The sequence below is a fragment of the Schistocerca cancellata genome, chromosome 3, assembly GCF_023864275.1.
Source record: "Schistocerca cancellata isolate TAMUIC-IGC-003103 chromosome 3, iqSchCanc2.1, whole genome shotgun sequence".
NCBI lineage: Eukaryota > Metazoa > Arthropoda > Insecta > Orthoptera > Acrididae > Schistocerca > Schistocerca cancellata.
Genome location: NC_064628.1, coordinates 705,168,522 through 705,191,166, shown reverse-complemented (window position 1 = coordinate 705,191,166; position 22,645 = coordinate 705,168,522). Strand labels below are relative to the sequence as shown.

The following is a 22,645-nucleotide window of genomic DNA, read 5'->3' as shown; positions in this document are numbered from 1 at the left end:
GTTGCCACGTGGCAGCAGTGCCTCCAGAGGGAAGCACAGTATAGGGAGCGCGTTCTTTGGTGGACGGAGTTTGTTAAGCTGCGGATTAAGAAATGTATTTGTCAGTTTGCCAGGACCAGGGCTTATTGGAGGAAACGGTCTCTAGAATTTTATTTCCTCGGTTTACGCCAGTTGTACAGCGATCCCTCCGCATTGTCCGACAACCTGATTCGCATCAAGCGTATCAAAGCAAAAATTACAGCTTTAGTTCGTGAAGCACTTGTTGGCAATCGGGTACGATCGCGCTCTTCTGATGACGTCTCCCACGAGTCCACATCGTTATTCCATACCATACGGAAAAACAAACGTGGTAAACAAAAAATTATTTCTCATCTTAAAGATGCTGGCGGGCATCTGTACAATGAGCAGGGTGCTATCAAGACGTATGTCTTCAGTTATTTTCGACAACGTTATTGCGAATCAGATACCGATATATCGGCGGGGGATGATTTTTTAAACGACATCGCCTCCACAGTGGATCAGGATGATAACGCTGATCTCTTGGCCAATGTCACTAACTCTGAAGTTAAGTCCATCATTGCGTGCGCTGCCAAGAATAAATCTGCCGGCTTGGACGGCTTACCGGTCGAATTTTATTCACAGTATTGGGATGTGATCGGCGACGAATTGACCGCAATATTTCTACGCGAAGACCAACTTTGAGTATCTGCTGTGCTGGATCATATAGTGTACTGCGTAATCCTATGACCAGACATGGATTTCTTTTTCACATTCTGTTTATATAAATAAACAATGGAACACACATGACGCCACATTAAAATTAAAAAAATAAATAACAATAAAATAAAATAACAAAGCCATGCAAATAGGTACGAGGTATGGCGGTGACATCGTGGCCAGGCCACAGGATTGCGACCCTGCCCGCCTTGCCGCCGGCTGCCTAGCGCTCATGTGCGTACAAAAAAGCATAAAAAAAGTCGTACAGGATACGACTAAAAGAAAAGTGGTAGAGTGTCTGCTTCGCATGCAGGCAGAGTATAATATTTTTCCTGAAGTTATGGGAATAGAAAGATCGTGAAAGGGGGTATAGCTCGTCGTAGTTCCGCTTGAGACGCGACAGCGATCGGACGTGCTGTGTATTCGATCCGCCGTTTCCCTCGGGTTGTGAATATTTACTTTCTGTGTGTGACGTTTCTGTGTCTTCTTTTCTTCGTTGTTTCGTCGCCTTAGTGTTTGTTTTGTGTCTTGTGTTGTATAGCGGCTTTTGCCGCATTAATTAAGTGTTATGGCTTCCCGGTTGTTTCCGCGGAAGTGTACTCTCAGTTTTCAGTTTAACAAGACCACCAGGAATGTTCAACCGACTTCGTTGGAAATTCATGAATGGATTGTGGACACTATTGGCATTACATCGGACCAGGTACATACGGCGTATTTTGATACTGAACTTTACTGCTTTTTTGTGAAATTGTTGAGCCCGGTTTTGCTAGATAAGATTTTGCTTAAACATGGTGGGGAAGTGTCGTTCCGTCATAGAGATGGTTCTGTTAGCAGTGTTATTGTTTCAAATGCAGAAATTGCGTATACCACAGTTCGGGGTTTATAATTTACCCCCTGAAGTTGAAAACAGTTATCTCAAGGAAGCTTTGCTTGCTTATGGTACCGTTCGGTCAATTCGAAATGAACGTTGGTCTGCACAACATAAGCTGCAATGTTATAATGGTGTCAGATCGGTTGAAAAGCGTATTAAGTCGAATATACCGTCCCATCTGGTTGTATGTGGTTATCGTGTTCATCTTACTTATGAGGGGCAACTTGGTACATGTTTTCTATGTAATGAAAATGGTCATGTTCGTGCTAATTGCCCTAAGCGGGTATTTGTGCTTAAAAATGGCCTAGCACAGCGCCGTAACGGTTGACTATCTTGTGCCACCAGCTTCCTCCAGTGGTTCCTATCAGCCTCCTGCAGTACCTTCTTCACAACAGGTGTCACCCTCCTCTGATGCAGGTTTTCCCCCGTTACCCCCTCGCCAAGATGTATCGGCTGCCCCTATACCGATTCCTTGTGTTTCCAATAACAAACGCCGTCATGCTAGTGATACCGAAGCTGATGCTTCGCGGCCGGTTTGCGAATCTGACGAGAGAATTCCGTAATCTCCCATGCCTGTTTCGGATTCTATTCCCGCTGTGTCTCCTGCTTTGCCTGATGACGTCGAACTTGCTGCCACGCCGTCGGCGCAAGAGCCACAACATTCGGTCGAGGTGGTGTTGACATCTCCCCCGCCGCAGGTATCACAACATGTTGACGACACTTCGGTGCAGACAGCTGTTTGTCGGAAAATCGCTCCTACAACTGCGCGCTCCGCTTCAGCAGATTCCAAACCTATCTCTCCGCCTCCTACATTTCCAATACCTACACCTTCTGATGCCGGTGCCGATGTTCCTGATGCAGGTTTCCCCTCGATGGCTCCTTCTTCTGATTCCTCTCGCCCTGCTAATCCTTCGGATGCCTTGGTTGACGTGCCTGATCTCGAACCCCCCACTCCATCTCCTCTTGAATCTGGTGTGCATCAGATACGTCGTCGGGTGAAAGTGCCCCCCAATCTCCACGCGGTGCGGGAAAAACATAAGCATGCAAAGGACGACTCTGATTCCGTTGATTCTGGACAATCACCCTCTGCCATACCTGATGTTGATGATATGGATGTAGTTGCTTCTAGTGTGGTGTAATTAGGTTCATTTCCTCTTTTTTGGTTGATGTTGCATGCGTACACGTTAATTACCTTAAATATAAATGGCATTCAATCTGCTCTGAAGTTAGCATCTCTGCAGCAGTTTATTTATGACTCTGCAGCTGATATTGTTTTCCTGCAGGAAGTCTCAGTTGCCCACCTGTTTGTTCCTGGCTTTCTCACTATTATCAATTTTGCGCCTGAGATTTCCGCACGTACTGCTTTTCTAATTCGTGACGGTATCCACTTTACCGAAAGTGAGCTTTTAGACTCGGAAAGGGGTATTGGTTGTCGGTTATTTGACACAACCTTGGTTAATATATACGCCCCCTCTGGTTCCAGCAAACTGCAGGAAAGGTCTCGTTTTTATAAAGAGGATCTGATTTATCTTTTACACAAAAATCCTGCAACTTTGATATTGGGGAGCGATTTTAATTGTGTATTACAAGCTAAAGACCAATCCCCTCATTTTAATTATTGTTTCGAGCTACATTCTCTTGTACATCTACTATGACTACGCGATTCGTGGGAGGTTAAACACCCAACTTTAGTTAAATTTACATTTTTTACTGCCACCTCAAGTAGTCGACTTGACCGATTGTATGTTTCAGATCCCCTTAGTGTTTCTGTTTTAAATGTAGATGTTATTCCAGCCAGTTTTACGGATCATTGTGCCCTTGCGGTTATAATTAATTTGGAGCGTCAGCCTCTCAAACTTTTTAGGCCGCTGTGGAAATTAAATGTCTCCTTGCTCGATGACGCTGACATCGAACCTCTAATATAGGCGGCGTGGGACATCTGTTTAAAGTGGATCCACCAGTGAAGCTTTGACGGATAGTATCGCAGAGAACGTAATGTCCTACAGTTATAGTAGAGTGCGGGATTTGAAACTGACTTTTGAGTATTATTATTCCGGTTTCGCGAACTTTATGATACTTCTAGAATGACATGTGCCCACCTTTCTGAGATTAGGAAAATTAAAGCCAAGCTCCTTAGTATTAAACGACTTCAGATGGAAGGATTGAAGATTAAATCTAAATCACCGTCCACCTTAGCACATGAAATGACTTCTATGTACCATCTGTTTCGTCACCAAAAGAACCGTCGACGTGTATTGATTGACGGCTTTATGGCAGCTGATGGTCGCCGGCTTACCTTGCAGAATCAAATAACCCATGAACTTACCTGCTACTATGAGACCTTATATGCTGTGGCTGATTCTGATCCGGTTGATAAAACTGATGGGATAGCAGTTAAAATCTCGTCATTAACAGAGGACCATAATACGGAATTTTTAGCTCCTTTTACCGCAGACGAAATTTCAGCTTTCATTGCTTGTTCACCATCTCACAAATCTCCTGGTCCGGATGGCCTTCCTAAGGAGTTTTTTGTTCGCTTTTGGACTATTATAGGGCCTGTTTTAACGGATATTGTGAATGAAATCTTGAATGGTGGCGCAATTCCAGCCGATTTCAAGAGAGGTACTGTTGTCCTGATACCAAAATCTGCTGGTTTGAAGACAGCTAGTGATTTTCGTCCTTTAAACCTTTTAAAATTTGATTATAAGACGGCTGCTAGGGCTGTTAATGCACGTCTATCCCTCTTGCTTACACCTGTGATAACTCCTTGTCAAAGCTGCTTTCCGGAGAGCTCCATCTTGACGCCTCTGGCGGGGTATCGTGATATTGTGTCGATTGTCGCTGTCACCAATATTTCCTGTGCGCTTTTATTTGTTGATTTTAGTAAGGCTTTTGATCGTGTGTCCCATTCGTTTTTAGAGCTTCTGTTGCGCCGACTCGGTTTTAATGAAAAGGCGCTGCTGGTACTTGAGAATATGACGACTGGCATTCCTGCTAAGATTGACATTAATGGCCAGCTGACGAAGGTCATTGATATTAAACGTGGCGTCCCGCAAGGTAGCCCTTTATCCATGACCCTTTATGCTCTCTCCCTTCAACCACTCCTTACACGTCTTAACTCCAAACTTAGTGGTCTTCCGATCTCTGGCATTACCCAGACAGTAACAGCTTATGCTGATGATTTGGTTGTTTTGCTTCGTTCCGCCGCAGAAGTGCCGAAGTTGAAAATGGAACTAGATCAGTTTTCTGCGGCTTCAGGTTCTCGTATCAACCCCCATAAAAGCAAACTCCTGAATTTACGGGGCTTTGCACATGTGGTTGTTCCCTAGGTTACGGCTGTTGAACACCATACACATTTAGGTATCTATCTTGAACGGTGTCCTCTTCGTATGGCTGCGAAAAAATGGCAAGTGGCCATTTCCAAGCTTCAAGGTGTTTTATTCGAACACTCATGGCGTTCGATACCGCTACTGCAAAAAAAGCGTGTATTAGACAATTATATGTAAAGTATATTACGTTGCTCAGTTGTTTCCACTTCCCCGAATGCAGGGTGCAAAAATGGTCCACCTTATAAACAGATACATTTGGCGGGGGCACATTTTTAAATTACGTTGTGATGTTCTTCCGAAGCCGCGTCTTGAGGGCGGCTTGTCGTTCACCGATGTCCGTGTCAAGGCTGCGGCCCTTTATGTTAAGCGCACCCTCCATCTTTTATTTTCCGAGTCCCCGACTGTTACTTCGCGATTATTCCATGTCGTTCGTCCTGCGAGCTTGTCACCGCCTATTAACGTTGGGCCTCTAAATGCGAAGCTACGGCATGTTCGGGACTTCTGCATTGAGATTAGTTACCTGGATCTCCAATTACAACGTCGTACTGTTTTTACTACGAAAACACTGCTTGACAAATGGCACAGGTCTTCTTCTTCCAACCCGATTGTTTTGAAATTTCCCAGTTTTAATTGGCTTAACATATGGACGAATATTAGCTTACCCGTTCATTCAGCAACTGTTGCCTCCCAATGGTATAAAGTACTTGATCAGCTGATTCCTACGAACGAATGACTTCATCGTGTAGGTTTGTGTGTCTCTCCGCTTTGTCAAACGTGTGGTTGTGTTGACACACTCCAACACCGATTTAATTGCGCTGACCGTCTTCGCATGTGATACTGGCTGCGTCGACAATTGGCCTTACTCACCAAGAGCTCGGAATCGGCATTCAAAACTGATATTCTCTGCTGGCCGGACACGGATTTTTATCCCCGGACCAAGAATAACACCATTATGTGGCTTCTTGGCCGTTATGTTTTTGCAGTGGTTGATGGTGATGGTCTTTCCGATTTTATTTCGTTTACATTACAGGAAGCAACAGTCTTTCCCACATCTCAGAAGGGACTTTGCGAATATGCTTGGTATTGTCTTCGAAAAGCAGAGGGTCGGTTAAGCTTCCATTTCTGTCGTTCGCTCCTGCGCCGGCACCGGTAGCGGGGCACATCGGTATGGCTTCATGATGGAGGAGACGTACTTGTCCGCTCTAAGTTACTTGTCATCCTGACAGGTGAAAGCTTGTCTGGATCAACAACGCTTCATCAGCCCCATGTCAACATATAAGTATCATCAGAATCCCCTACAAGGACAAATCAAACGCATTTGTGACACTGTGCTTCAGTGCAAGGACGGGGAGACGTCGTGGCCAGGCCTTGGGATTCGACCCCTGCCCACCGCGCCTCCCACCGACCTGACACTGAATCATTACAAGCTAAAAAAAGGGGTATGATTCAAATAAAAGTAAAACAAAAAAAGCGATCCAAGGCAAAAAAGTGATTAAAAAAGTGGATAAGGCATTAAAAAAAGTCGTAGAGCATTCGACTGCAGATCGAGAGGTTCAATCCCGGGTTCCCCCTTCATTTTTCAGTATCTCGAAAAAACAAATGACGATTGTCGCGGTGAGTTGCAAATACATGTTTGAGATGCACTCCGCACGCCATTTCGAAGGCTTTGGAGCAACATTTCAATGGGGGGATCGCAGCCTAGGGTCTTGCAGATCATCTTCCTCCCGCCATGAGGTCGAATTGTCGAACTGTACGAAATCCACTTGCTTGTGGGAAGAATCTTGTACACTGAATTTTATAGAATATGGTGATAGGCAAAAGTTTTCATGTACTGCTGCACGGAGAAAGAAAAATTGGAGGAGCTGGGATTTGAACCCAGGACTTTCTGCATGCGAAGCAGACAATCTACCACTTTTTTTTTTTTTAGTTCCACGAAAACTGCCGTCCTGGCGTAAAAAAAGGATGACAGGTGAAAGCGGCAAATCGAGAAACATTATAAAAAAAAAGGTGGCGCTCACGGGTGACCTTATCCAACACCCTCTCTTTCAAATGTCAGGGTAAGCATATTGGCAAAATCATCACGGAGACGTGGCAATCGCAAGTGGTTCCAGTAAGCAGTTAGCATGTACTACTGAAACGCTAGATGTTCATTCTCCTCATGACAAGTGACGATAAAATGTACAAAATGTCCAATCAACCAAATTACTGTATTGAGCTTCGTCCGCGGAAAAAAGGAAGAATCGGGCCGTACGACGATATCAATGGTATACGCGGCTTCAGCAGACCTAGTGACAAAAGCCAGTTGTTTCCTGAGCCAACGCCAATTTGCAAGGTGGCCACAACAGGTGAATCGATGCTCAAGGGTATCCAGGAGACCACACCGAGTACAGTTGTCCGTGTCGGAAAGACCAATACGGTGCAGTCGTACATCGGTGGGGACCAAATTATTAATTACCCTATACCACGTGGACGCCACTGCCATAGAGTGGATCGGCAGACTAACACTCTTCCAGACAATCCTCCAGGATACGGATGGAGACGCCAGTTCTATTGGATTGTGACCGTCCAGCCCCTTCCAGCGGGCAATCAAACACTTGGCCGTTGGCACTGGTCCTCGCAAAAAGACGTCCCCGAGGTAACTCACCGCAAGATAAAATTCTCGGATGTGCTTCAACTTAAAACTAAGGCGACCGATGTCGACAGTGGGAGCAAGGCTCGCCGGACTCACGATAGTAAAAAGCCCGACGTAATGGAACTCACTTCTTGTGTTACAATTTGAGTCGTACGGCGGACGTACAACGCAGACGCCTTGCGAGTGATGTCAGAGAGGCCCAAGCCTCCGGAGATACGCGGTTTCGTCATAACCTCGTAACGTAACTTGAATAGATGGCCCATCCATATAAACCTGCTTGACAATTGGCGCAACCCTTTCGCCACCATCAGGGGAAGTGGGAACAGCTGAGCAACATAATAGGCTTTACATAGAACGTATGTGTCTAAAATTCGAACTTTTTGCAAAATGGTAGCAGAGCCCCCTGTATCTTCTCGGTGACAGATTTCCAATTGAGAGCCGCCATTTTTAGAGGACACCGATCAATGATAATCCCCAATGACGTATGGCGATCGACAAAAGTGGCCCAAGGAACATCAGCATCGCGAAATCCTCGAGTATCAAGGATTTTGCATTTGCCTTGGTTGAGACGCGCTCCAGAGACACGACAGAATGCATCAACAACGGGATATCATTACGTTGACGGAGGAGAACAACGACATCATCCGCGTATGGCTTAACAATGAGGTTCCCACCAGAGAGGGTCATACCCTGAAGCTTGAGAGCAATAGTCCGAAGCAGCGGTTCCAGGGACAATATGAATAAAGACAGAGAGAAAACTACCCTGAGGCACCCCTCGGCGGATAGCAATGAGCGGCGTCAGCTGCCCATTGACTGACACCCGAGCAGTTATTCCCCTATACAAATTGCCAAGAACACCACGCGATGAAGCGTTAAAACCTATTGTACGTAAAACACGATCTAAAAACACATGACTGACGTGATCAAAAGCCTTATAAAAATCAAGGAAAGCAAAGGCACAATGGACATTGGTAACCGCCGCAACCGAGACAACATCCCGATATTCGGCCACTGGGGTCAGAATAGATCTATCATAAAAACAACATTGATGCGCACCAATCACATCCCGAAGCAGAGAAGACAACCGGCTACTGAGCGCTCTAGCAGCTGTCTTGTAATCAAAGTTCAGCAATGTGATCGGACGAAGATTGGCAGCAGATAAACGACCAGAAGATTTCGGAATTAAAACAATTTTCCCTACTTTAAAAGCGGCACGTACATCCATCCCCCTGACAATCTCATTCAAAATCTGCGTAAAAGTGCCACCCAAAAGAGGCCAAAAACGGAGATAAAATTCTTTAGGCAGGCCGTCTCGAGCCGGCGATTTACCGGACGGAGAGCTAGCAATAAAATCGAAAATATCATCTACCTGGAACTCCCGGAGAAAGTCGCCGTTCGCGTCAGGCGTGATCGTCGCAGTAAGATCCCCAAGGACATCATCCGAAAGTGACCCTCCAGAATCATCGGCAGAATACAGACTAGGGTAATACTGATGAAGAGCACGAACCCTTTCCACCTGTACAATAAGCTGCCGTCCATCATCCACCGTAAGAGAAGAGATGAAGGAGCGACGACGACGAGTCTGATGCCGTAGCAGGTGGTACAAAGATGTCAGTTCACCTTCAACAAGAGAGTGAGGTTTCGACTTATCTCACGGACCATCCATCTGTAGTCGTTTGAGGGTCAAGAGCTTGGCTTTAATACGACGAACATCGTCGATCCGCGGAGGAGAGGTACCCGCCGCGTCATACATGTCACGCAGGACAGAGTAGTAAAATTCATACGTGTTCTTGCAGCACAGTAAAAAATCAAAGTCTGACGAATCTTGGGCTTGGCAAACGCAGTCCACCAAACCAACAGAGAGGTAACGCGGGACAGAGCGAAGACATCGCTCCCACACGCCACGCATAACATCATCTATAGCACTGTCGGCAAGGTGGGAAACATTTAACATCCACTGGGAACGATAAAGTTTTGCAGGTTGGTGACTAACATTGACAGTTGCAGCAAAAGCACAATGGTCAGAAAAACTAGTAGGAATAACATCGAGAGTAAGAATTTTATCACATAAAAAATCAGATAAGTAGAATCTGTCGAGTCTACTGCATGAGGACGCGGTAAAAGACGTAAACGTCACCAGGGTTGGATATTTGTGTTCCCAAACATCCTGCAGGTGTATCGTACGATCCAAGTCATATAAATCACGGCAATAATTAAAATTGGGGGACTGATCTTTGGGGCATAAAACACAATTAAAATCGACTCCTAACAGGAGACTGCGAGGGCTCATGCGCGAAAGATTCTCTTGCTTATAAAAGCGCGATCGAGCCACAGCGTGACCCGAACCAGAGGGGGCATACAAAACAACTAGGCGGAGATCAAAAAGACGACAACCAATCCCACGGCCAGAGTCAAGGAATTCAATGTCAGTAATCGGAATGCCCTCTCGAAAGAAAAGAGCAGTTCCTATAGAATATTCTGGTGCAACATTAAAAACAGTTTGAAATCCAGGGAGAGAGAGATCAGAAAATAACACTTCCTTCAAAAACACTACGTCCGCACAGGAGTCGTAATTAAACTGCCGCATGGAGGCAATGCGAACGTTAGACTCAATATGGTTAACATTTAAGGTAAGAAAGGTGTACGCTTGAACCATTGAGAGAAAACGAGAGAAGAAACCACCTACACCGACGCACCGACGTCACAGTCCATAGCAGGGGAGACGGAGGAGTCCGAGGGAGGGGGACTGCTACCCCGTTCCGCGGATTCCTTACGCTTCGGTTTTTTACGAACAGCATTGACGTTCGGTTGCACGCGTGACTTGCGTCGGCTGACGGGCAAGGAAGCTTCAGCCGCCGGCGACGTAGGAGGGTCAAGTTCTGTATCCGATACCACCCACGCCGGTCCACATTCGGGATCCGGGGTCGCGGGGGAATCATCCGACGAAACGGACTGGTCGACACCAACACTAGCATCCGGCAAACAAGCACTACACGGAGGCGAAACGTGAGCAGCAAAGTCCGAAGACGGAAAGTTGGAATGAAGCGGAGCAGCCCCGCCGGCAGAGGTGTGGGGCAGCGAAGCACGAAGTTGTTGCGGCTCCACTTGTTGTGACATCGAAGTCGGTTCGGAAGTCGGCGCCAACTCGCCCGACCGACGATCCGACCCGAGAGAAGCCGCGTCGGAGGCCGGAGGGGCGGCAGCAGCCGCCACCGGAACCGCTACCTCAGGAGGGCAGGGAGCATCGACACTACTCTGTGGCTCGGAGGATGCTGGTCGCTCGGACTCGGGCATCTCGGGGAAATCCTCATCCGTACTATTTCCATCTTGTGCGCGACGCTGTTTATTATTCAAAAGCGGCACACCCACCTGAGGGACAGGCGGAACAACATCAGATTTAGCGCGCAAAGGAGGAAATTCTGTGTCAGGGGTGTGCAAAACCTGTGGCGGGGCGCTACTACCACTGGACTGTTCTACACCAAGAGCAGAACCACCTGCAACGAGGTCAGCGACCGTTAATTTGCGACGCTGTTCGATAGAAGTTTTTTAAAAAAAACTCTCCTCGGACAGTTGGTACGCACGTGGCCACTTTCATTGCACAAAAAACAGGTGCCAACCTGACCACTGTATGTTACATGGACACGATATCCACCGATCTGCAGGTGAGATGGAATATTCTGCTTAACGTGCATTTCAACTGAACGAATACCACTGTAACATTGCAGGCGATGGTGGCTTGACCAGCGTTCAAAGCGAATACTCTTAACATCACCATACTTGAGTAAACCCTCCTTAAGATACACATTATCCACCTCCGGTGGAAGCTTGTAAACACGAGCACTGGTGTACGTAATGGAAGCATTTGAAAGCAGCACGGTACTTACAGAATCATCCTGATGCCGAAAGAGAACTTGATGACCAAATTTAGAAAGAATTTTATCAACCTGAAGAGAGCCCATAAACATAACAAAGAACACATACAGTTCGGTATCAAAATAAGCAGTGTGCACCTGATCTGAATAAATGCCAAAGGTATCTACCAACCAATCATGAATCTCAAGGGAACTAGGTTGCACATGGCGGGTTGACTTGTCAAAAGCAAAACTAACTGTAGCCTGACGAGGAATAACCTGAGACGACATTTTCAAACTACGCGGTCGAAACCGCTCGACAAAACACACTGAAATAATCACAGAAAGTAACACAAGGAACGAAACAACGACGGAGAAACACTCACAGACGGTACAACACAACACGTAAGCAAACGATATTCCACTATACGTAACGCTACGGCGGAGCAGAAGACTAAGCACGTCCACACTGCACGGTGTCGAGTGGAACTGTTCACCACTGAGTTACAACCCCGCCAGAGCAAGTACATCTGGGACGAGTCTCTCCTGGATCCTACTGTCATTATTTCTTAGGTTTGAACGGTACAGTAAGTGTTCGAGGAACCTATTCATGATAAGACCTAAGCAGCGTCGACTCCGTGGCGCAACGGTAGCGCGTCAGACTCCAGATCAGAAGGTTGCGTGTTCAAATCACGTCGGGGTCACAATGAAATTTTCGTTTACGAAAGCCATAGGCGAGTATGTCAGTTTAATCAGATACCAAACGATTACAGAGAACGGACGAACAGAACTTGCTTGAAATAAAGCTACTACAGCAATTTTCGCATTCTGACATTAAGGTGAAGGCGCCGACTCGCACTTTCTCCAGGCGCGATGTGGCTAGTATTTTTGTTATTTATATCGTTTAGCGCTAATATATAATGAGAGATAATGATCACGCAATATTTTGCTCGATTATACGTCTTTAGGCAGGTAGAGTAGAATATTTTTCCGTAAGTTATGGGAATAGAAAGATCGTGAAAGGGGGTATAGCTCAGTCGCATTCTGGCTCTAGCTGCCGTCGCGTACGGAGGTACTAGCAGCTGCTCCGTGAATACAGCGCTTACGTTAGTGTTTACCGTTTCGTGTGTACTGCTTTCTGTTCTGTGTTTAAATTGAGATCTGTTCTACATAGGTTTTGTGTTTTAGTTACGTCTTCGGATAATCGTCGTTCTACGGATTTTCGGTTTTGACCGTAATCCGTTCGCTGCTACACAATATGGCTTCCTCCATCAGGAAGAACACCCTGGTTTTTTCGTTTGAAAAGGAAACTCGCCGAGTTCAACCGTCTGCTCTCGAGGTGCACGACTGGCTTCAGAGGTAATTGGCATTAATCCGGTTTCTGTTCATACTATCCAGCTTGATTTGGACAACTGCTGTGTGTTTGTTAAGTTCTTCAATCCGTTAATGGTTGATAAAATTCGCGATAAGTTTGGCAACCAAGTCAAGTTTATCCATAGGGACGGCACTAAGAGTATGGTTTCTATCAAAAGGGCTGATACTACATGTCGGACTGTTCGAGTTCTGAATTTACCAATTGAACTTGAAAACGAAAAGATTAAGGTTGCTGTGTCTCAATATGGGGATGTTAAGGAAATCATTAATGAACGCTGGTCGCCGCATTATAAACTCCAGTACTTCATTGGAATAAGGTCGGTTGAAATGGAAGTTAAGACTAATATCCCGTCACACGTCTCCGTTGAAGGTCACAAGGCTCACATTATTTATACTGGACAAATCCCTACATGTCATGTCTGTAATGAGTCAGGTCGTTTTCGGCAGCATTGCCCCCACCGTGTGTTTGTATTAAAAACTAACCTCATGCAGCGACGCAAACTGACACTCAGTGAAGTTATGGCAAACGGTACACCTGTCCAACCTGGAGATGATGTTGCTAAGGAAATATCACCTGACATTCCTTGCAGTGTCACTGATTTTCCACCTATCGTAGCACCGACGAATATCGAACTGTCCCCCCTGACAGTGATTTACAGAATAAAAAAAGGCTACTGGATCAAAGCGATTATCATTCAAAAGATGAATTATCTCGCACCTCCCCCACAATCAGAAAACCACGACCTTCAGCTGACAGAGACTTAGTAGAAGCCGATTGTATGCAGATCGATCCTGCAATACCACCTGCCACCAACAAATCGGATGTGGAAACGGAGGATACGACCGACCAACACCAACTGACAACAACTTTGAGTGTCACAGGCGATGCACAACAGCCGCCTCAACGCGACCAACATATGGAAGTGGCGGGTAAACATGGCCTTCACAACAAACTACGACAACAAGCCTCTGGTGGAAACAAACAAGAGAAAGCAGTTGCCAAACAACAGCTCAAGAGTGTCGGTCGGACGGAAACAGCAACACAGAAGGCCGATGACTCGACAACACTACCGGCATCTCAAACCACGGTACGACGCAAACTCAAACCGCAGTCTAATCTTTCGGCTTCTCGCAATCCATCGGAATCACAACACACGCAACAAGGGAAATCAGATTTGAAACAGAGGAATATCGGGTACGAAATAGTGCGTGAAGAACTTGACGGAAGTCAAACCAAAAGTGTCGGCGAGATCCACCCCGACAGTAGTAACGATTAATGGACACTTGTTTACGACATAGTGACGTTGCGTTAGGACGGAAGGCCTCTACAGGTTGTTTTTCTGTTTTGTTCCGTATGGTTTTTTCACTGTTTTCTGTGATGTAGTTAATATGACACACTGACTGTCCTTAATGTCTAAGTTTAGCCTCATGTAGCCATGACTCAAGCCTATAAACTGTTATTAACAAACTCCAATCTGACCTTAAAGTAGCAATGCTGCGGCAATTCGTTTACGAATCTGAAGCTGACACCATTGTACTACAGGAGGTGGCAGTCAAAAGTCTTGATATTCCCGGTTTCCAATCCAATGAAAACGTAGCTCACGAACTTCATACAGGCACGGCCATGCTTGTCCGTAATGGTATCCCCGTCACAGAAGTCGAAAAACTTTAATCTGTTCGCGGTATTAGCTGCAAAAACTTTGATGTCACAGTTGTAAATGTGTACGCACCCTCCGGCAGCAGTTTCAAGTCAGCGAGAAGTGCCTTTTTTAAAGATGAAGTCATTCATTTGCTGCGTAAGGACCCCGTTAACATTGTGCTAGGTGGTGATTTAAACTGCGTGGTACATCAGAAGGATCAGAGGCCACACTTTAATTACTGTCATGAACTTCACGAACTCGTCACCAAGATTCGGCTGAAAGATACGTGGGAAATTCTGCATCCTACCCTGGTTAAATTTACTTTTTTTACCCCTACTTCAGGTAGTCGACTTGGCCGAATCTATATATCATCTCACATCAGCAACCGTGTTCTTGATACTGAAGTTATTCCAGCTCCCTTCTTTGACCATTGTACCTATGCTGTCACCTTAAATCTCGACAAGCAACCAACAAAAAGGTTCAAAGGGCAGTGGATGCTTAACACTTCTCATCTTCAAGACCTGAAACTCGAAGATGTCATCTGTGCCACATGGAATTTTTGTCTCCGCTACATTAGCAAGCACCGAACTAAACTAGAGTGGTGGACACACACAGCTAAAAGAAAACTGCGACAATGTGTGATCTCTTACTGCTATCAGAAAGCGGAGGATAACAAGAGGACAACAGAATTTTATTATGCCGTTTTAAGAGAATTATATGACAAATCTCATGACTCCAACGTTTACGCTGAACAAATCCAAAGAGTCAAAGCGAAGCTGTTATGCATTAAGCGAAGGCAATTAGAGGGCCTAAAAATTAAAGCCAAGACCAAATCTGTTAGTGACAGAGAAATGACTTCCTTGTACCATCTCATCAAACACCGTTCCAATCGTGTGCGGACCTTCATTGACGAACTAGCTACCCCAAACGGTGATCATCTCGTGCACCAAAAGGACATTGTTCAGGGTTTTTATCACTATTATAGTGAATTATACTCAGACGATCCACTTGATGAAAATCTGACGTCTGATTTCCTTCAGACTTTGAGCAGTAACTTAACTGCAGAAGACAACAATGAATTTATTGCCGATTTCGCAGTTTCAGATGTCTTAGACTTAATTGTCGGATCCCCTGAAAACAAGTCCCCTGGTCCAGATGGTCTCCCCAGAGAATTCTACCACAAATTTTGGCATGTCATTGGACCCACTTTTACGGAAATTATTAATGAAGTCTTTCGAGGCCACAGAATACCGGACGAGTTGAAAGAAGGTAGAACAATGCTCATACCAAAACAAAGAGGCCACAGGCAAATTGATAACTTCCGGCCTATCATGCTGTAAAAATTTTGATTATAAGACTATTGCCAGAGCGATAAACAGCAGATTGATCTTGATAGCCAGGCATGTCAGCAAAAATCATCAGTCTTGCATCCCTGGCAGAAGCGTAATGACCACAATTGCCGAAATCAGGGACGTGATCTCGATCACAGCGGCGACCAACATCAACTGTGCCCTACTGTTTGTCGACCTTTCTAAGGCTTTTGACCGTGTGAGTCACCGTTACGGCCGTGCGGTTCTAAGCGCTTCAGTTTGGAACCGCGTGACCGCTACGGTCGCAGGTTCGAATCCTGCCTCGGGCATGGATGTGTGTGATGTCCTTAGGTTAGTTAGGTTTAAGTAGTTCTAAGTTCTAGGGGACTGATGACCTCAGTAGTTAAGTCCCATAGTGCTCAGAGCCAGTCACCGTTACATACTCCATCATGGAAAGGATTGGATTAGATAACATAGCAGTAACCGTACTCCGCAATGTCATCACAGGCGTTACCACCCGATTGTGTGTTAACGGCCAGTCGACAATACCGATCACACTTAAGATCCCACAGGGAAGTCCTCTCTCGATGTTCATCTTTGTCTTTTCTCTGGAACCTGTCCTCAGAAAACTGGAGTCCACATTACCAGGTCTGTCTATATCAAGAGCACGTTTTGCAGTTCGTGCCTATGCCGATGAGGTCACAGCAGTTATTCGTTGTGAAAACGGCATAAAGAAGATTAAAACGGAGATTGACAACTACAGTAAGGTGTTGGAGCTAAACTCAACGAAGGCAAATGCAAACTGCTTAACTTGAGAGGTCTTGAACATGTATCCATACCATGGGCCCAAAAAGTGGACAATTCTGAGTCACTAGGTATCATCGTCGACAAATGTGTTCCTAAAATGGCGGCGAAAAACTGGAAATCAGTTACGAACAGCATGCATGGTCTCATTGTTGAATACAACTGGCGCTCTGCGACCTTGATTGAAAGGATCAAGATTGTCAATATATGTATTTTCCCCAAAGCATACTACTTGGCACAAGTATTTCCCATACCTAAAGTTCAGGCCAGAAAAATGTTGCAAATAGCTAGCAGATTCGTGTGGAAAGGGAACGTTTTTAAACTCGACAGTACCACGCTAACAAAATCACGACCCGACGGCGGGTTAGGGCTCGCTGACATCCATAAAAAAGGTAACGCCCTTTTTCTGAAACGAACGTCGCGCCTAGTATACAGTCACGACCCAAACATAACTGCAAGTCTGTTGCACGTCGTTCGCCCCGGAAACTTGCACCCGCCCGTCGACATCAGCAACATCAACTTCCAGCTGAAACATGTACGAGAATATTTCATTGAAACAAGTTATGTAGGCGAAAGCATCTTACGAAAACCGCATTTGACAACGAATGAAGTCACGCAGAAATGGACTAAGATGCGTAAATGTAACAATTGAGGCAAAAAATCCATCTTGTAACTGGAAGACCCTATGGAAGAACGTTAGTCTGAAGATTCATGCATGGGATGTTGCATCAACTTGGTACCAGGTGGTGAATGATACCATTGCCACTAATCACAAATTACACAGAATAGGCTTACATCCCTCCGACAAATGTGTTAAGTGTGGTTTAATCGACACTTTGCTTCATCGTTTCACCTGCTGCGACACGTAAACAACTGGCGGTGGGTGAGGGAAAAACTCGCACTGTTATCGAGAAGCTCGCCAGCGAGTATCTCGACCACTATCATCACGAACCCAGATAAAGACTTCTATCCTATGGCTAAGAATACTATAATGATGTGGATATTGGCAAATTACGTGCATTATACGGTCACCAGACGCGACGGCGACAACCTAGTCGAATTTTTGGCATTCATGCATACAGCTTGTTGGAGAATAAAACAAACGGGAAATTTGAAAAAAATTCTTTGGCAATATGTTGGACATTGTTTTTGAAAAATAAGGGATCGGTTAGTCTGTTGATGATGCAGCAGCCCTTCTCATATGTCCCATCCAAGCAGACAACTGTGACGAAAGTCTCGGCGTCGGCCATGTTCAAATTGATCTCAGGCACCCACTGACAACGATCTTCACGGGTTAGGTGCTTTATTTCGTTACTGAGGCAAATATCGCCTTAGTTCTACAAAGAGGATATATCATTTACCTTACTTCTTGAACTTTTTAACTTTTTTTAAAGTCATATGAACTTACGAGTGACCAACCAAATTCAAGATGTATTACTGAGAAATCGAAGAAGTTTTCTTGTCTCATGTATTTAGACCCGTACTTTCTTTTTTAAATTAGAATCGATCTTAAACAAAAAGGGGTATGCATCCTGCCTCCGACATGGGACATAATAACAGAAAGTACAATAATTTTACAAAATTTCAAAGAAATGAAAATAAATCGAAAAAAAATAACAGAAAAGCAGCTAAGGTATCACACATACAGACTTAAAGTGTATTTCCAACACAGTCTCTGTTGACGAAGTAAATTAGTGAGGGACGGGTGGGGTCATTGTGGCCAGGTCTCGTGTTATTTGACCCCTGCAACAAAAAAAAAAAATGTTTAAGGCGTTGGACTGCAAAAAAAAAAAGGTCGTAAAGCATGCGACTGCAGATCGAGAGGTCCCCGGTTCAATCCCGCGTGCCCCCTTCATTTTTCGGTATCTCGAAAAAACAAATGACGATTGTCGCTGTGAGTTGCAAATACATATTTGAGATGCACTCCGCACGCAATACCGAAGGCTTTGGAGCAACATTTCAATGGGGGGATCGCAGCCCAGGCTCTTGCAGGTCATCGTCCTCCCGCCATGAGGTCGAACTGTACGAAATCCACTTGCTTGGGGGAAGAATCTTGTACGCTGAATTTTATAGAATATGGTGATAGGCAAAAGTTTTCATGTACTGCTGCACGGAGAAACAAAAATTGGAGGAGCTGGGATTTGAACCCAGGGCTTTCTGCATGCGAAGCAGACACACTACCACTGAGTTACACCCCCGCCAGAGCAAGTACATCTGGGACGAGTCTCTCCTGGATCCTACTGTCATTATTTCTTACGTTTGAACGGTACAGTAAGTGTTCGAGGAACCTATTCATGACAAGACCTAAGCAGCGTCGGCTCCGTGGCGCAACGGTAGCGCGTCTGACTCCAGATCAGAAGGTTGCGTATTCAAGTCACGTCGAGGTCACAATGTAATTTTCGTTTACAAAAGCCATAGGCGAGTATGCCAATTTAATCAGATACTAAACGATTACAGAGAACGGACGAACAGAAACTGCTTGAAAAAAAGCTACAAGTGCAATTTTCGCATTCTGAGATTAAGGTGAAGGCGCCGACTCGCACTTTCTCCTGGCGTGAAGTGGCTAGTACTTTTGTTATTTATATCGTTCAACGCTAATATATAACTGAGAGATAATGATCACGCAATATTTTGCTGGATTAGACGTCTTTAGCCAGGCAGAGTATAATATTTTTCCTTAAGTTATAGGAATAGAAAGATCGTGAAAGGGGGTATAGCTCAGTCGTCAGTCGGGCTTGAGAAGCCGTGCGGTGCGGAGGTGCTGCATACGTACTAGCCCCGACAAACATCTTCAAGAAAGCGGCGAGTGTTGTGCTTGCGCGCAGCGTCCATCGTACACAGGCGACGTTCCCATGACTCCCACTTTACGAAAGTCGACAGTAAAGTTCACATTTGAAAACCGTTTTGTCTGACCAAAAGCGCTTTAAGTAGAACGTTTTTTTGAGAGAAGTAGTGAAATTAGATCCCAACGAATTATTTGGTATTCATCTTTCGATAGTGTCAAGTGTTGTCTATGTGAAACTTATCAGTGACGATTGCTGTGACCGACTCATCCGAACGTCGGGAGGCTCTTATAAATTCCTTCACTCCGATGGCAATGTAGGGACAGTACTTGTGGAGCCAGCGGGCGTTGGAATCAGAACGGTGCGTGTCTTTGAATTACCATTTGAGGTGACAGCCCACCAAGTAACTTCGGCCCTGCAACACTATGGGACGGTCCTTGCCCATACAGAGGAGAAGTGGTTGAGCTTTGAGACGTACCCTGTTTTTAATGGTGTACGTCAAGTTAGAATCTATCTTCAGAAACATATCCCTTCCTATGTATACATTTGTGGTTGCCGAGCGATCGTCATGTATGATGGAAAACCTCATACATGCTCTGGTTGTGGCAAAGAAGGTCACGTACGATCGGAGTGTCTCCAACGACGAATTGCGCAATTGCCGGTGGGCGAGAACCTCGATCCGCAGCGGTCCCAAGCTTGGCCACTGACGTATGTCGCGGCTGCGCGAGGAGCTACGGTGCCAATCCCCGCTGTGCAAGAACCTCCCGCTGCATCACAGCAGACGGCCATGCTGCAGGATGCCCCGGTGGTCGACCAATCAGTGAGACCGGCGTCAGACGCCCCCAGTCACGATGTCTCAGAGCATGTGGAACCTCCGCGGACGGAAGCGATGGACGTGGTCTCTGAAGTGATGCCGGAGACAGGATCGGACTCCGAAACACCTAGTGTGGGACAGTCTCAACCTTCAGACGCGGAGGACGCCCATACTTCTCGGCACCAACAAAAGAAGCGCAAGAAACAACGTATCGCGCCCCCAGATGCCGGCGAAGCAGCTCGCCCATACCGTGAAAAAGCCACACGGATTGCACAAACGCAGCGCGGCACTCCGGCGACGAGTTCTGCAACAGACCAGGCCCCTACGCAGCGAGAGGCAAGCCCCCCCGGGTCACTGTGGCGTTGACGCCTGCAGTGCGACCCCCATGGATGTGAGTACGACGCGACCCCTTGAACCATGTGATGAGCCGGATCGCAAACTTCCGAACTTGCAACGCACCGCCCCTGTGCATAATGAAGTCAATTGGGCGGATGATGTTGAGTTTGACGCTCAGGATGCGGGAACGACGGACAAACCACAGGCCATGGACGACACCCATGGTACCATGGGTAACGCATTACGACCAGGATCAAGTGAGCCGGTCGACGGCTCGGAGAAAGGACAGCGAACCTAAAAGCAGAAGGTGTCGCGGAGTTGTGCCCAATGAACCCTCAACAGGCGTATCGCATAGCGACAATCAACATTAACAAAATCAGCAGTGCTCGTAAACTGCAGCTTCTCAGTGACATGTTACGAGCGGCAGAAGTCGATATCGCCCTGTTACAGGAGGTCAGGGAGTCGGATCTCCAGTCCTTGCGCACATATACCGCTCATGTCCATCCTGGTACCGCGCACGAACTGGGCACTGCCATCGTAACCAAAGAGGGTGTCGAAGTTACGGATGTCGCGTTTCTACCTTCGGCGAGAGAAACAGCGCTTACGCTCGCTGGCGTCCGCAGTATCAATGTCTATGCCCCATCTGGCTCAAGCAATAGAGGCGCCCGCTCCGAATTCTATAGGACTTACATAATGCCCCTGTTCGCGGGCAGGTACGATCACGACGTTTTCGGAGGCGACTTCAACTGCGTGCTGTCACCCCGCGACCAGACGCCGGACTACAACACATGCCCGGAGCTCTCTGCCATTATACGTGACATGGCCTTGCTGGACACGTGGACCTGCCTCCATAGAGACGCGCCGGGATTCATGTACTTTACGGCTACGTCAGCGAGCCGCCTGGACCGCATATATACGTCGCGCGAGCTTCGTCTCAGTCTTCAGCAGTCGGAACTCTGGCCGACGATCTTTTCAGATCATTTGACATACATCTGCACCATCACTCTGGCGCGCCAGGTAACCTATCGCGGCAGAGGATTGTGGAAATTTAATGTAGCTGTTCTGAAGGATCGTGATTGCCATGTACAAGTCACCGACACCTGGACGAAATGCTTACGTCGAACACACGCATATCGGTCGGTGCTCCTCTGGTGGATACATTGCGCCAAACCTGCCTTGAGGAGGACACTAATGAACTACTCCTGCGATAGGATGCAATGGTACAACGACACAGTGGAATTTTACTTTAGTGTCACCCGTGATCTGTACAACCGTCCCGCACAACGACCGGTTAGTCTTGTAGAAATCAACAGCGTCAAAGCCAAACTGTTGCATCTCATGCGGCACAAGATGGATGGCACCGTCATTCGAGCACGACAGGGAGATGAGGTCGCGCACGAACGACCCTCATTGCACCACGTCGTAGGGGAAAAGCAGCAGTATACAAGGAAACTCATCACGGCACTTCGGACGGTGGACGGCCAGCGGTTAACCACTCAGGCCGAGATCAAAAAAGGGTTCGTGGATTACTATGCCAGTCTGTACTCGCAGAAGACTCCAGATCGAGAGGCACTCCATGACATACTCACGGCCCTGCCGCGCCGACTCGATCGCGACACTGTTGATGCACTGCAGGAAGATGTGACGGAAGAGGATGTGGCGACGGCCTTGGCAAATGGTCGAAGGAATAAATCCCCTGGGCCCGATGGACTGCCCATAGAATTCTACAGAGAATTTCAAATTATCCTAACGCCGATGTTGAGACAGTTGTACCAGGAGCTACTCAATGCTGAAGTGGCAGTCCCTCGCGAATTTACGCAAGGACTAATCATTCCAGTCCCCAAGACATCGTCCGGATACTCTGTGCATCAATTCCGGCCGATAACACTTCTTAACAGTGATTACAAACTCTTTGCACGACTCCTGGCCCTTCGCTTACGACCGGCCCTTACACAGTTAACGGGAAAAGACCAGACTGGAGTCGGTGACAATCTCGCTATTCATACGGCGTTATGTGACTACCGTGATCTGATAGCCATCGCAGATGCGTGTAGAATGCAAGGTGCCATGCTTGCAGTCGACTTAGAAAAAGCCTTTGATGCAGTCGGCCATGACTTTCTCCGCGAAACAATGACGGCGATGTGTGTTCCACAACAGCTCATTACGTCTGTCTTGCGGCTTCTT

At 46.5% G+C, this 22,645-nt stretch overlaps 3 non-coding genes across 3 annotated transcripts; 2 read left to right on the top strand and 1 right to left on the bottom strand.

Moving 5' to 3' along the window:
• The first annotated feature begins 12,032 nt into the window (after positions 1-12,032).
• On the top strand, positions 12,033-12,104 carry Trnaw-cca (transfer RNA tryptophan (anticodon CCA)). Its single transcript has one exon. It is a non-coding gene; the product is annotated as a tRNA-Trp (tRNA).
• Positions 12,105-18,654: 6,550 nt separating this feature from the next.
• On the bottom strand, positions 18,655-18,726 carry Trnaa-cgc (transfer RNA alanine (anticodon CGC)). Its single transcript has one exon. It is a non-coding gene; the product is annotated as a tRNA-Ala (tRNA).
• Positions 18,727-18,844: 118 nt separating this feature from the next.
• Trnaw-cca (transfer RNA tryptophan (anticodon CCA)) lies at positions 18,845-18,916 on the top strand. The gene has a single exon. It is a non-coding gene; the product is annotated as a tRNA-Trp (tRNA).
• Positions 18,917-22,645: the final 3,729 nt, after the last annotated feature.